The 14,115-nt window shown below is 52.1% G+C and overlaps 1 protein-coding gene across 2 annotated transcripts in view; it reads left to right on the forward strand.

The window, feature by feature from the left end:
• Positions 1-14,115, forward strand: part of PLEKHA6 (pleckstrin homology domain containing A6) — a 139,259-nt gene that overhangs the window by 32,506 nt on the left and 92,638 nt on the right. Inside the window, exon 1 of one of the 2 annotated variants that reach the window (XM_054028753.1) lies at positions 10,832-11,069. The exons of the other annotated variant lie outside the window; for it this stretch is intronic. The gene's annotated coding sequence lies outside the window, so the exon portion shown is untranslated. Of the gene's footprint in view, positions 1-10,831; positions 11,070-14,115 lie in introns of those variants that run through there. 2 annotated transcript variants of the gene reach the window in all.

The following is a 14,115-nucleotide window of genomic DNA, read 5'->3' on the forward strand; positions in this document are numbered from 1 at the left end:
TGCCACTCTCCCCATGTGCCACATGCGGGCGATAGGGTATAGTGACCACTCAGCCCCTGCCTGGCCTCTGTGATTTTGGTTTATTTGTCTCGCGGCAACTGAGATCGGGAGCCCTTTGCGGTCGGTGCTATCCGTACCCACCACAGGAGACTGTTCCTGCCCCAAAGAGCTTATGCTCTAAATCGACAAGGCAGACAGGGCTGGGGGGAAAGGAAGGATCATTTTACAGATGGGGAGCTGAGGTACAAAGAGAAGAAGTGACTTGTCCAAGGTTTCAAAGGGAATCTGTTGGCAGAGCCAGGCTTTGAAGCCAGACCTCCTGAGTCCCCGTCCAGTGCCTGGCCCACAGGGCAATTCTGCTTTTTTGCCTGTAATTGATAAATTCCCTGGGGTGGAGACTGTGTCTCTGGGTGCCTGGCACAACCAGTTTCAGAGCCTGATCTGGGCCTTTGGGTGCTGCTGTAATAGAAATATTTAATAATTAGTCTCAAATGAGGTGACAAATCCCTATGACAGGATTGTACTTACGACATCAAGGGCATTTCTCAACTGGGCTTCCTGCCTTTCCCTCTCTCTGTCTGGCAGAGAGAGGCCCTCAGCCTTTTGTGTTCCTGGGCTGGACTTAATGAGACCTCCCTGGTCTGGCTTCAGGCTGAGGCAGCAGAAGAATTCTGCACGCCAACAGAGTCCTGTAGCCTGATAGCCGGTTGCACACACACTCTTCTGCATAGTCTACGCACCTGGCCAATACGTATGGGGAAGTACAGTGCTGTTCTCCTCTTTGCTGGTGGATGGGGCACTGACAGTGAGCTCTGGAGTAGGATGTCCCAAAAGGGGCTCTTTGTCCTCATGAGCCTGTGCATCACACCTATCCTTGCCAGCCAAAGATGGCTGGTTGGAACTCGTGTGTGTGTGTGTGTGTGTGTGTGTGTGTGTGGTTCGACACTGCCAGGAGTGGTCCCTGGTGAGCAAACCAAGGCTCATCCCTTCTCTTCACCTGGGTTAGCCCTACTGATTGGTGGCTGGTGGGGGATGCCGGGAGAGATTGAGGCGCTAGAGATAGAGGAGGGGTCTGGTGGGGAAGTTGGAGAGCAGAGTTGCCATTACATCTGGGAGGTTCCAGCTAGAGCAACTGGTGCAGCCAGGGCAGCGAGCCAGACCCCTCCATCAACGCTCCCTTTCACTTCCTGCTGGCACCGGCTCCCTCAGCCTCCAGGGCCCATTAGAAATCTCTCATTTCCCCAGGGAACATCCTCCCACGGGAGTCCGGCTGCCCAAGCCCCTGTCCGGTCGGCGAGGAACTCTGGGGGCCGTGTTCAAGCAGAAAGAGCGAGATGTTCCCAGCCCAAAGGTCACAGGCCGCTTCCCCACCCTACATGTGCACGCCCCAGCCCCGGCCAAAGCCAGGGGAAGGGTTGTTGGCTGAATCCCAGCCCCTTAAATGGCATTCATGAGTGTGTAACTCTGGCAAAGCTGTAAATAGCAGTTTTATGTGCCTGCGCTCTCCCTGCCCTCCAAGCAATGACGCAATGTGCTTCTCAGACCCTGGGGAAAAAGGCTATAAAGAGTCTTGCAAAGGGGGTCGCCCCATTTTACAGATGGGGAAAGCAAGGGACAATAAGGCAGTAGCTCTGTGGGGAATCAAGCCCATTTCTCCTGACTCCTGTGCTCTAACCATTAGACTGTACGCTCTCTCCCCAGCATACAGAGAGAGCAGCAGTCTAGGACTTGGACCTAGATGCTGCCTGGTTTTAATCCCGACTCTGCTACTGATGTGCTGTGTGACCTTGGGCAGGGCCTTTCTGTGCCTCGGTTTCCCCATGGAGGATAATGACACTCACCTACCTGACAGTGTGTGAAATAGAATTAGCTAAAGCCTGCACAGTGCTCTGAAGCCATGCTTAGTGTGTTTTACACAACCAGGGCCCAATCCTGTTCTGTTACACGGGTGTAAATCTGGAGTAACACCTGGAGAGGAGGCCCGGGTCAATGAAGCTTGTTGGAACTGCTAGGGATTTACGTTCAGGGGTGCAGATGTCCCAGTATTAGGGGCTTTGTCTTATATAGGAGCCTGTTACCCTCCAGTCCTGATTTTTCACACTTGCTATTTGGTCACCCTAATTTATGTTGGTGTAATAGAGAGCAGCACGTGGCTCCCATATGGCCTCTTCAGGCCCAGACCTATACAGGCACCTCACTCTCCCCTCGGCAATCCTGTACCGTACACATTTGCATAACAAGGCCATGCACGGATATTTGAACACACACATGGGCATGCGTGCGGACACATGGCTTCTGCAGCCCGCGGGGACGGCTGCCCTGGAACAAAACTCTCTTGCCTGCATTCCAATGGGAACCAGGAGCCGTAAATCTGCCGGTGGGTGATGTGAGGTGAGAGGCTCCCTCACACCTGGCCTTCCTGGGGCTGCCTGTCTCCCCAGGCGAGTGGCGGGGAACCCCGCACCTGCTGCTGAGCAGGCACTCGAGAGCCCAAGCTGTGGCCGGCTGGGTGAGCATCCTGCCTATCCCAAGCCAATGGTCCCCAGACACTGCCTGTATTCCTGTGACAATCCAGTCACTGCTGCTGGAGAGCTCCTTGCACACAGAGGCTGCAGCACTGGATGGACTGGGGACCCTGCACTGGTATGGGCTCCATCAAGAACATGTGTTCCATCAAAGGGATGAGAGCTGGAAGGAGGGTCGGCTGAAATGTGACCCTATTTGGCCGGTTCCTTCTGTCCCAGCCCCACCTCCCTCTTCAGAAGCTTCTGGGAAGTTTTCCTCCGTTTCTCCTTTTAATCTCAACTTTACAAACTGCTATTCAGGGCAGGGGATGGCAGAATCCCCAGAGCCCAGGATTGAGAGTTCAGTTTATTTATAGCCTGGGATAGGCACTTAGAGGCTAACTTTTTTTTCCCCATTCTCTTCCCCCCACCCCCACCCCCACCCCCAGTTCGAGAGGATGGGGCTGCCTCATACCCGGGACAAGGGTGCCAAACTCATGGTTTCTGCGTTGCTGGTTCATGCCAGCTTAGCATTCCTATGCCAGTCATTAGAGGCCACCTGTGTGCAGGTGGAGGAGCCTGGAATTGCTTTGCTCAAGTGGGGAGACCTGATGACTGGCACAGCAGCAGCACAGCGCCTGGCCAGAACTAGCAGTGAGCCGAAGGACCAGTGATGCCCAGGACCTTGCAAGGCTGGAGTTCTTGGCCATCCTGAAGTCGCAGCCAAATCGCAAGGCCTTTCTCCCTCCTCTCCCCGCGGTATTTCTGCTGCTGGGGGAAAGGCATTGTCCTAAGGTTCAGTGTACATTTTGTCACCGTTGAGCCCTCTGGTTCAGCGGCCCCCATGGCAGGGATGGTGGGAGCCCTAGTGCAGACAGGGCACCTGCAGCAGCCAGGGGACTGTGATGGAGCTAGGCCAATTCACACTTGCTGAGGGTATGTATGGCCCGTAGTTTAGCATAGGCACAGCCTGTGGCGGGAGGGCTGCCAGACAGGGCAGTGCTAGTTTGGGGCTGACTGGCAGGCAGCAGGAGCATGTGTAATAAACAGCGGAGTGATTTGTTTAAGAACCTGCCAGTGGTTGCTAGGGAACCCGATGCCTTTTCTCCTTGCTCAGCGCCCGGGTGGCCCTGCTGCTCTGGCAGGTGTGTGTGTGTGTGTGTGTGTGTGTGTGAGAGAGAGAGAGAGAGAGAGAGAGAGAGAGCCTGGGACTGGAATAGCAAGGGGACTGCGGGGCAGGGTTGAGGGACATGGGCAGACCTTGCCAAGTACCTGCCTTCCCAATGTCAAACCCTAGTGTAGACAGGGCAAGTAATACTAATGCCTGTTAGCTGGCTGTGATGATCCCTAGGGAAGAAGCCTAGACTTCAACGTGACCATCTTAGCCCCTGCCAGAGTCTACACGGGAGTGTTAGCATGGGTTGGCTAACACCCCCCAATGGCACACCTTTGAATCTCCATCAAGACATGTCTCTAATCTAGACAGACCCTATATCTGGCTCATTAGCCACAACACGGTGTCCCTCTCTCTGATCCAGCCCCGTCCTAGCGTGCGCATGTTGGCTTGGCTCCATCGCGAGTACTTTGTCAAACACCGTCCCTCTCCCTCTGTAACGTTCTCTAACCAAAGCCCCTTCGGTCTCTCTCCCCCATCGCTTGTACTGTGCTCTCTGATTCTCCTCTGTGGGCCCAGGGCCCTGCTTGGCTGAGGCTGCCTCTGTCCCAACATGCTGTGGTATTTGCCTGCAGGCTGCCCCAAATGCCAGGCCTTGCCAAGCCGCCCCCACATCCCTACAGCCTGATTCTGGTGCTTGTCGTAGCCCGGTGCAGAATGGCAGAGCTGCGCCCCCTTGCCCATGGGATGGGGGTTCACAGAATCCTAGCATTTAAGGCCAGATGGGACCCCCAGATCATCTAGTCTGGCCTCCTGTATACATCACTAGCCACCAGCACCTGCACGCTAAACCCAGCAACCAAAACGGAGCCAAGTACAGCCCGCAGGAGCCTAGTCTGTGATGTGCCACAGGCAGAGAACGAGAGGGACCAAGGGGCACTAATGCCTAGGCCCCTGCAATGTAGTTCAGCGCTCTGATTGTCTGTCAGATGAGCATGCCACTAATACCTGAGGTCCCATCGCAGCCGTCACTGCTGCCCAGTAGAGACTGGGGTTTCAGTCATTTTAACACAGCCCCTGGTGCACATGGGGCAGAGGGGCACAAGGAGAGGGGTGCTGGGCTGAGGGTGCAGGGCCGGGGGCAGAGTACAAGGAGACAACTAACAGCAGAGAGGAGACGGCATTGAAGAGGGGAGGATGAGGGAGGGAGTATCTTTTGGGTAAGGATTAAGGGATCTGGTGCCTTCTCGGGAGGGGAGTTCTCCTTTCTCTGCAGCATCAGCTCTTGGCCATTGCTGGAGGTGAGATACCTGAGTGGATTTGCTGGGTGGCAAATCGTAGGCTGGAGAGGAGGGGCCATGGATGGCTGGGGCCGGGGGGTCTCTGGACATCTCTCTTGCTCACGGCCCATCTGTGCACGATGAGCTTGGCCTGCTGCACTCTGCATGCCTCTGCTCCCACATCCAGCGTGTTCATTTTCCCCAGCACGGTGTATCCTTTCAGGTCGACTGAACAGCAATCATGAGTTGTTCTGGGTTTTGTAAGTCTAAGGCAGCCGTGTTTTCTATTCCTTCCCCCCCTTCCCCCCCCCCCCCCCGAGGTGCACTCCGCGCTCTTTTCCTGTCAAGGGGAATCGGCTTCCAGCTTGTATGAGACAAATTGTTTGCTTTGGTGTTTTCTGAATCAAATAGATTGTCCTATTTGGAAACAACAAGCGACTGCTGGAGTGTGAATGTAATGAATGCTTTAAAGTGCATCAAAGTGAGGGATTGACAATGGGAGCTGGAGCCAGGCGTAGAGCAAACAGGTGCTGTGCAAGTTTCCTTGACTCAGCTCTGCCAGTGCTTCTCCGTCCTAACCTGTAGCCCCCTTTTATTCCAGACGTACCTCTCCCCAGCTCCGCCAACGCACCTTCGTCCTGACACACAGCAACCCTCCCGATCCCAGTTCTGGGCTCTGCCAATGCCCCTCAATCCTAATGTGCTGCTCTCCCTGGCATCCCACCTCTCCTGGTCCTCTCCTGAGCAGGGACCAGGTGGGGAAGGCCTAGTGGTTAAAGCATGGGACTGGCAGTCGGGAGATCTGGATTCCAGCTCTGACACTGATTCACTTTGGGGCCCTGGGCGCATCAGCTAACGCGCACTCTCCGTGTGTGTAAATGGTGATGACAACACTGCCCTGCCTCCCTGGGGAGGCTGTGAGGCTAAATCCATTAGTACGGGCAGGGCGCTTGGAGGCCTTTGGATGGAAGGGGCTCCATGCAGAAAGGTCCGGGGTGGCTCTTTGTTCAGCATGGGTGACACAAAGCACCAGTTCAGCGTGGAACTAGACTGGCCCCTACCTTGCTCCCCGCGTGACCGAGCCAGATTCCAGCCGGCGTCTCTACCAGGGAAAGACGAGTGCACTAATTCTGTTAGCCAGCGCTTTCCTCCCTCAGCCCTTTGCCAGCCCTGGGAACGGCTTGTTTGGTGCCCGGGTGAGGACAGCTGTCTGCCGCAACCCCCTGGGATGTTGCCATGTCGTGCTGTTGCTATTGGACGTGTCCCGATGTGCAGCTTGGGAGGTAGCCGGGAGGTGCTCGTTTGCGTGGCAAGGACGTATCACTCCAACACGCTCACCGGAGCGGCAAGCGACAACTTGGACTGAAATCCAGGGGACTAATGGGACTGGAGGCCTGTTTATGTATGGGGCAAAGACCTTGATTTCCCCTCTCACACATGCACACACCAAAACCAAAAGGCAACTTCCGTGTATGGAACGGGAGGGGGGGGGAAGAGACTCTCGACCATGAATCAATTTAAATCCTTCTCATCTCCCTGTCCAGACACTGTCTAAATAATGAGTGACATAATTTAAATGGCTTTAAACCCCCTCGACTCTCCTTGGAATCCCACTCCTGGAGGTCGAGACCTTGCATGCCAACTCTCGGCCTTGGGGAAATGTTTGCAGACAAGTTAACTTCCTTAGATCCCTTTTAGGAGAGGGGCTTGATAGCGTGTAGCCTGACAGGCCCTTATCTTATCCCTCGTAATGCCTGCATTATCGCTGGGCATTCCTGCCCGAGGCTGCGGGAGATAGGGGCCGCCTTGGGTTCGCTGTAGGGCTTCCATCTTGTGTTTACCGTCTGGGCCCCGACTCGTCACATCTGGATGTTGCGCCATGAGCACTGTCGCGTCACGAATGCAGCCTTTCTGCATCGCACAGCACGTTCGGGACGTTCCGTCTGGCCGTCGCACCGGGGAGAGGGGATCAGCTCCTCTCTGGTGCTGTCCCACTCCCATACTCTCCCATGTACCTGGTACTGTACATCTTGTAGCAAGCATTGATCAGAAGTCTGGTGCTGTGTTCTGCTACAGCAGGGGAAATAGGTAATGACCTGCAACCCTCATTCCAGCTACAGCTTTCTTAATGCCCCCAGCATCTAGGCATCAGGGGTGGAGGCAGCTGATTCAAAACTGACGGGGTCCCACAGCAAATGAGTGGCAGCCTTATAAACCAGGCCCAGATTCCCTTGAAGCTGGGCTAATTCTGCCTGACCAGATACTAACCATCTGAACACTCCTCCTCGTATCCTAGATCAGCCAGTCTCTTCCCATTCCAGTCAGTGATAACATTCCATGCTTGTTCCCTCTTTGGCTTCTATTCCTGATCTGCAGCCCCCACCCCTGCTAGTCCTGGGTCCCTGGACAAGCATGGCCAAAGCATCTCTAGGCTGACGTGCAGCACCTCCAGTTCGGATACGCCTGTTCCTGCCGAACTATACCGACATGATTGCTGTTGCAGACCCATGATCAGCTGGGGTCATGATCAGCTGCAATGAAAATACCTGACGCTTGAGGCAGTCTGGTCTATTCCATGCTTGATGCAATTGGGTGCCCTTCAAGGGCAAATTTGCTCTCCCAAGGTATTTTTACGAGCCCCAAGGATAAGCCCCCGGCAGCAGGGATAACTTAGCAGCATCTGGGGACACCAACTAAGGCAGAGAAATCCTCCCAACCCCCTTCCAATTTGGCAGAATTTTAGTAAAGACTTTCTGGATAAAGGGAGCCAACCTGGGGGGGAAGAGGGGGAAATAAAATTTACCTCACCCTTCCAAGGGCTAAACCAACTGCATTAGCGACTGCCTGCTGCCCTCAAAGCAACAAGATCGGAGGTGAGCTCTAGAATGAATGTATATCAGTCCATATGGATGTAGTGCCCTCCCTACCCTACCGCCCTCTCCCCTTAAAGGAATCGCTGGGAAGGGGACACATTGTGCAGTAGGCCAAGCTCTTTGGCGTGGCAAGGTGGAGTTTATCCAGCTGATGCAGTTAATTAAGGATCGGCGTGTCTCTTTTTCCTTTGCGAGACATTAGCTGTCATCGAGCTGAGTAACCAGCCAGGTGGCTTGGGGGAGTCCTGTGAATGTCTCCAATGGGTGTCTGCTCCCCAGACAGCTCGGGCCAGTCAAACAGGGTTCTTCTCAGCCCAGCATTGGCTTCTGTTGCTCATAAGCAATGTTGCAGTTGTGTTTATTGTGTGTGTCACAATAGCTCCCGGGAGGCCTACCTCACTTCACTACACGCTGCACAAACACCTAGCAAGAGACAGTCCCTGCACTGCAGAGCTGACTGATTGAAATAAAGGAGACCAAGGGGGGATAATCACCCCCCATTTCAGAGATGGGGACCTGAGGTCTGGAGAGAGAATGAACCTAGATCCTCCATCCAGTGCCATAGCCACAAGCCCATCCTTCCTTGCTCCCTAATTTGAACTGTCAAATGAAATACACTAGGCACAGGCCAGTGTTCGCTGTTCTGCCTAGGAGCCCAGGTGTGCAGCTGTTCCAGCTGTGGAGCGGAGGTGAGTGCAGCATTTTGAAAACAGGGGAGGTGCCCGTCAAAGTCGTCAGGTTTCCTAACTGTGCCAAGAGGCCAGGCCGGGTGAGCTCCTGATGAAACGAGCCTCCCTTGTGAGTGTCTTGGTTTTGCTCAATTGGTTTCTTTTAGCGGAAGTGAGTGAGGATCGTTATAACATTGGCATGAGGAAATCTGGCAGGGTGTCTTGGTCGACAGCGTAAGCCGTAGCCTGACTCTCTACTTCTTTGTTTATCTTGCTTAGTTCTCTCTGTGGTCACCAAACAGCTCTGGGTCATATGATGGCACATCAGCAGTACGGCTGGAGCCTATGAGTTGATAGAACAAAGCGACAGCTACCAGGAAAAGGCTGCTGGGGGGAAAAACTAAGCCAGCTCTCGGGTGTGAGTGGTGTTGGGGCTGGAAAGCAATGGGGAGTGGATCCTGCCTCTCCTGATCTCTGCGGCTCCATCATGGCCAGCTGGAGCCCCTCTAATGCCAGTGGAGCAATAGGGCCAAGTGACGAAGGGACTCAGAGAGTTGGGTTCAGATCCTCGCTCTGCTGCTGGGTAACCTTGGGCAATTCACTTCATCTTCTTGTGCCCCGAGTTTCCCATGCATAAAACGGGGATAATGATACTGACCAGCTTTGTAAAATTCTTTGGGATCTAGGGGTGAAAAGTGCTACATAAGAGCTCGGTAATATTATCGTGATGTCTCCAGCCTGGTGTAGTTTGGCTAGTTGGGATCAGCGTCCATTCCAAAGCTCTGAGCACCTGCCCCTCTTGGAGACGCAGGTTTGGCTCTGAAATCCTGTTTCATTTGCTTGGTGCGTTTAACGTGCTCACGGACTTTCCAGACTCAAAGGATCTTGGAAGCTCCTTTTAAGAGAGTGATCACAGTGGCACCATCTGGACCCAGGAAATAATCTCAGAAAGAACAATGTAGCACAGGGCTGAATTCCAATCCTGCTGACCTCAAGGCCATTGGTTTTGATGGCAGCAGGGTTTGGACTGTAGAAATCAGAGCTGGAAAAGTCCTGTTAGTTGGTCAAGTAGTTCTTTGCCTCTTCTGACACTACAGGATAGTTCCCTCCAGCAACGAAGCCCATGGTGAATGTTTGTTTTTGGAAAGGCTGGATTACTGTAAAACCCCGTCTGATACCGGCCACAGACTGGGGAACAAGATGAATCTGCTGTTGGGCTGAAAATCCATGTCAGATGAGTTCAGTGGCGCTTCGGAATGGCACACCGTTTAACCTGACGCCGCATGGTGTATCTGGGCCAGCTGCTGTGTGGTTGCAGACTGAAGAGTCTGGTTTAGAAAGAGGCACTGCGATGTGTATAGATTGTCCAGGAGCTTTAATTGCAGTCTGAGATTGAAGGCCAAGCTCACAAGCGCTTTGTGAGTGACTTCATTTGGAGTCCTGTCATGCAGTGGGCTCACCCGGTCAGGCTCTGAAATGGCAATAACATGCCCATAGTAATGTAATATTAGTACATAAAAAAAAAAAAAAATCTCACCGTGCCTCAGTTTCCCCCTCTGGAAAATGGGGGTGGCGATGCCATCACATAGCAGAGTTGCATGGGTGAGTTAGATAATGTTTTTGTTTTGGACTTCAATGCTCTGGTGTGATGGAAGTGCCCGGTAGTGGTGCTGATATTAGTAAACATAACAGCTGTGCAGAAATGTGCTGGAGCAAACGCACTAGCTGCTGTTCCTGAAAACAGGACTCCGGAGACCTGGGTTCTGTTAGCAGCTCTGCCATAGGGTGACCGTGGCCGTGGGTGAGTCACTTCTGTGTCTCAGGTCTCCTGTCTGTGAAATGGGGGTGGTGAGTCTTGCCCTCCTTTGCAAACCGCTTTGCAATCAAGAGCAGGATGTTTCTATCCCGGCAGCATGGTGGGGGTGCTGCCGCACTCCCTGGCTTGAAGTGGTTTCCATCATATGCAGGGTTTACAGTTTGGTTCAATGGCTCTCAGCATCCCCACTGTACAAATGGTTCTGGCCCCCCTGCCTGGCAGGCTGTGGAATCAGAGCTGTCCTCCAGGGGATATAAAAACAGTTCGGTTCCCTCAACAGCGTTGGAGAAAAATGATGTTGGGTTTTGATTTTGTTCTTTCCTTCCAGAACTGATCCTGAGACGACACGGGGGCGGATTGCTTTTTTTGACAGGTCTCTCTCTCTCTCTGCCCCCGCCCTCCTTTGAATTTCATTGAGCGCCTATTTTCCAGTGGTGCAGCTAGAGGGCTGCCTGATGTTACCAAGGAAGCGTGCAGGGGTGGCGTGAGAGCAGAATGAATGGGTGTGTGTGTGTGTGTGTGTGTGTTTATATATGACTGAGCCAACCTGCAGTTTCAGATTTCAAACCTCGCTTATCAGCCTTCCAGCCCCTCCAGCATTGGGACGGTCCTTTCTCACAGACAGCCCTGCCAGGACAAGGAGAGACGCTGTTGCCAATTCTTTCCCTTCCCTTTCCCCCCCTTTCCCCTTCTACCGGGAGCCTCCCTTGCTTTCCTGGCTCTGCCTCCGGCCCCTCCACGTTGGAGCCACAGGTTGGATTTTTAGCCCTCTCGTTCCTTGGCATCGGCGGACATGGCAGCCTCTGGAGTTGAGGTAAATCTGGGTGTCTGGTTCCCAGAGCTGCCCTGACTTTGCAACAGGGTACGGGGATGACGGGGAATGTCCCGGGGATCAATATAGCACAAAGAGGATCTGCTGTCAGACAGAAGCATGGGGAAATGTTTTCCTAAGTGTTTGTAAAGGGCAGCGGTGCTGGAACAGTTTGTATAGTCGGGGGGCTGAGAGCCATTGAACCAAACTGTAAACCCTGTATATGATGGAAACCACTTCAAGCCAGGGGGTGTGGCAGCCCCCCTAGTTCCAGCACCTATGGCAAAGGGTGGTGTGAAGACCGTTATATGGTTCCAGTGCAGTCTGCTGCGGGGCTGGGGTTCGGAAAGGATGTGCCTTGTCTGGGATTCCCCCTCGAAAGATGGCTGCAAGAGAGCCTTTCCCAGCCTGTAGAGTTGCCTCCAGATTTTGAACATGCCAAAGTTTGTGGACCTGGGATTTTTGGATTGGCCCATGATATAGATTGGAGGCTGTTTCCCAAATTCAGACTTTTGTTCAGAAATGGAGGGGGTGGGGAGAGGGAGAGACAAGCTGTTTTATCTCTCACCCCCTTTCTGCTGCCTCAGCGTGTAAGTTACACTGAATGCTACAAGACTTTACTACTTACCCTGGTGTTTGGACGGACTTACACCTGACTGGCAATGTACCCTGCTGTTTGTTGGGGTTAGAAGTGCATGGGGCTTTTACCTATATAAAGTCTGTGCGCTGTGGAGTTTATATCTGTCTCCAAAGGGTTAAACCACTTCCTAGTGGGACTGAGATAAATGAAAGGTGTTGATAGTGCCTATTAAGGCTGGCGTCTCTGCAAGAATGAGTAGAGTTATGTGCTATAGGGCGGGAGGTGAACATATGTATGCATAAAGCATTAACCTTAGACTGACTGAGATGTGTTGAGCAGGAATTGGTTCCTGTCTCTGCTCCAGTGTTTTCAATGGCTTATGGCACAGGAAGGGTCAATTTCTCTAGGGTAATTGACCATGCTGGGGGGGGGGGCGGGTGGCTGGGCTGTGGGCAAATCGTACTGTAGGGGCTGCGGGCAGATTGTGGTTTGTGAAGGGCTGTCGGCTTGCTCTGAGAAGGATGTTCTACTGTCCTAGCCTGGTGAGCAAAGTCAGTCAATAAATCCAGAGATAAAAGGCTGAGATCTCTTGGAAGAGCTGTTCAAGTCGGGCTTTGGTATAGGAGAGAAATCCTTGTATTATTCTTTGTGAAGACTTTTCAGTGCCTCGCAAAGGAGGAAGTGGGTGTATAATAGGACAGACACACGCATGTACATATTATCAAGCCATTTTGAGCTGTCAGACTGTCCAGTCGACTGCTTTTTGAACTGACACTGTGAAACAAGATAGGCTCTGGAGGCCGGGCATCTGCAGCCGCGGGAAGGGCAATCCCAGGGCACAGTCCCCAGCCTCACTACTTGAAGCAGCCTGGTGTTCCCTCTGCTAGCCCCCACTTTATTATGTGGCTAGCTGGTCACCTCCAACCATCTGGTTAGAATGGTTACCCCCATACAGCCAGGAGCTCTTCCCAATCCATTTGATAGCTCCTCCTTTTCTCCAGCTGGGCTTTTGCAAGCAAATCTAGTGGCTGCACCTTGTAAACATTAAACAGTACTCCCAGCCCATGCTGGCGTTCAGTACTGTCGCCTCCATTTTACAGGCTAGGAAAACTGAAGTGCAGAGGAGGGAAGTGACTTGCCCAAGGCATCGTGCCAAGACTGTGTTGGAACTGGACTAGAACTCTGTTGTTCCTAGGCCCTCGCGTTGTCCTGCTTTAATATATATGATTAGTCTTGCGGTAGCCTCTAGGAGCTCCAGTCATGGGCCGGGACCCCGATGTGCTAGGGGCTGTACAAACACAGAACAAAAAGACAGACCCTGCCCCAAAGAGCTGACAGTTTTCCATCATTGTTCCACCTTGAGGTTCTAGTGATGGCACAAATCCCAAGATCAATGTTTAATTGCCCAGAACCTGCCTCTCTCTCCCACAAAATAAACGTTGCCTTCATATTTTCCTGTAACCCAGACAAGGTGGGCGGTTACATGATACTTTATAAATACTCCAGTAATGCAGTTCTCCTCTGTAACCATCCAAATTAGGGCTGGCCAAGAAATGGTTTTCCTGTCCCATGAGAATTTTTGACATTTCAAAAAACTCTCCTGTCCCAAATCAGGAGGGAAAGTCAAAATCCTGACAATTTTTGCAAACCAAGATCCTCAGTGTTTTTGGTTCAGGTCAAGTGAAACATTTCATTTCAATTTCAACCTTTTTTTAACCTTTCAATGTAAATTATGAAAATTTGTAAATGAAAAGTCGTTTCACTCAACCCTCCCCCCCCTTCCCCAAACTTTCCAGTTCAGTGTTAGAAACAGGATGTTTCGACAATCTCTAAACTCTTTTTTTACCAACGTTTTTCAAAGCAGGTGTCTTGTTGAACCACGCCCGGTTTTGCAAACAGTTTTGGTTTTGATGAATTGGCTTGTTGGGGCAAAAAAAACCAAAACGTATTTAGGCAAAATGTCTGACTAGCTCTTGTACAAGTGTGTACCGCTTATAGCGGAGACTGCAGTGTGGTGTGCCATTGCTGCGCTCTGTTGGTCCTGCTTTCTAAACCCTTTAGAAATGGAACCTTTGGTAGAAAGGGTTAATTAATGATGAACAGCTTCTATAGGTATGTTGCAGGCACTAGTAGCATATATGCTAGATGGTTATAAGCACGTCAGAAGACAGTTATAGGCAACATACTGACATCTAACAATTGATTAACTGTTTATGAAAACCCCTATTGATCATTGATTTAATCCTTTAATAACTACTTAGAAATGGAACCTTAATACCTAGCTCTTATAAGGCACTTTCCAGAAGTAGATTTCATAACACTTTACAAAGGAGGTCCATGTCATTATCCCAGTTTCCACAGATGGGGAAACTGAGGCACAGAGCAGGGACATGACATGTCCGAGGTGACCCAGCAGGTCAGAGTTGGGAATATGTCTCCTGAGTTCCAGTCCAGTGCTCCATCCAATAG

This window comes from Malaclemys terrapin, chromosome 4 (assembly GCF_027887155.1).
Source record: "Malaclemys terrapin pileata isolate rMalTer1 chromosome 4, rMalTer1.hap1, whole genome shotgun sequence".
Lineage (NCBI taxonomy): Eukaryota > Metazoa > Chordata > Testudines > Emydidae > Malaclemys > Malaclemys terrapin.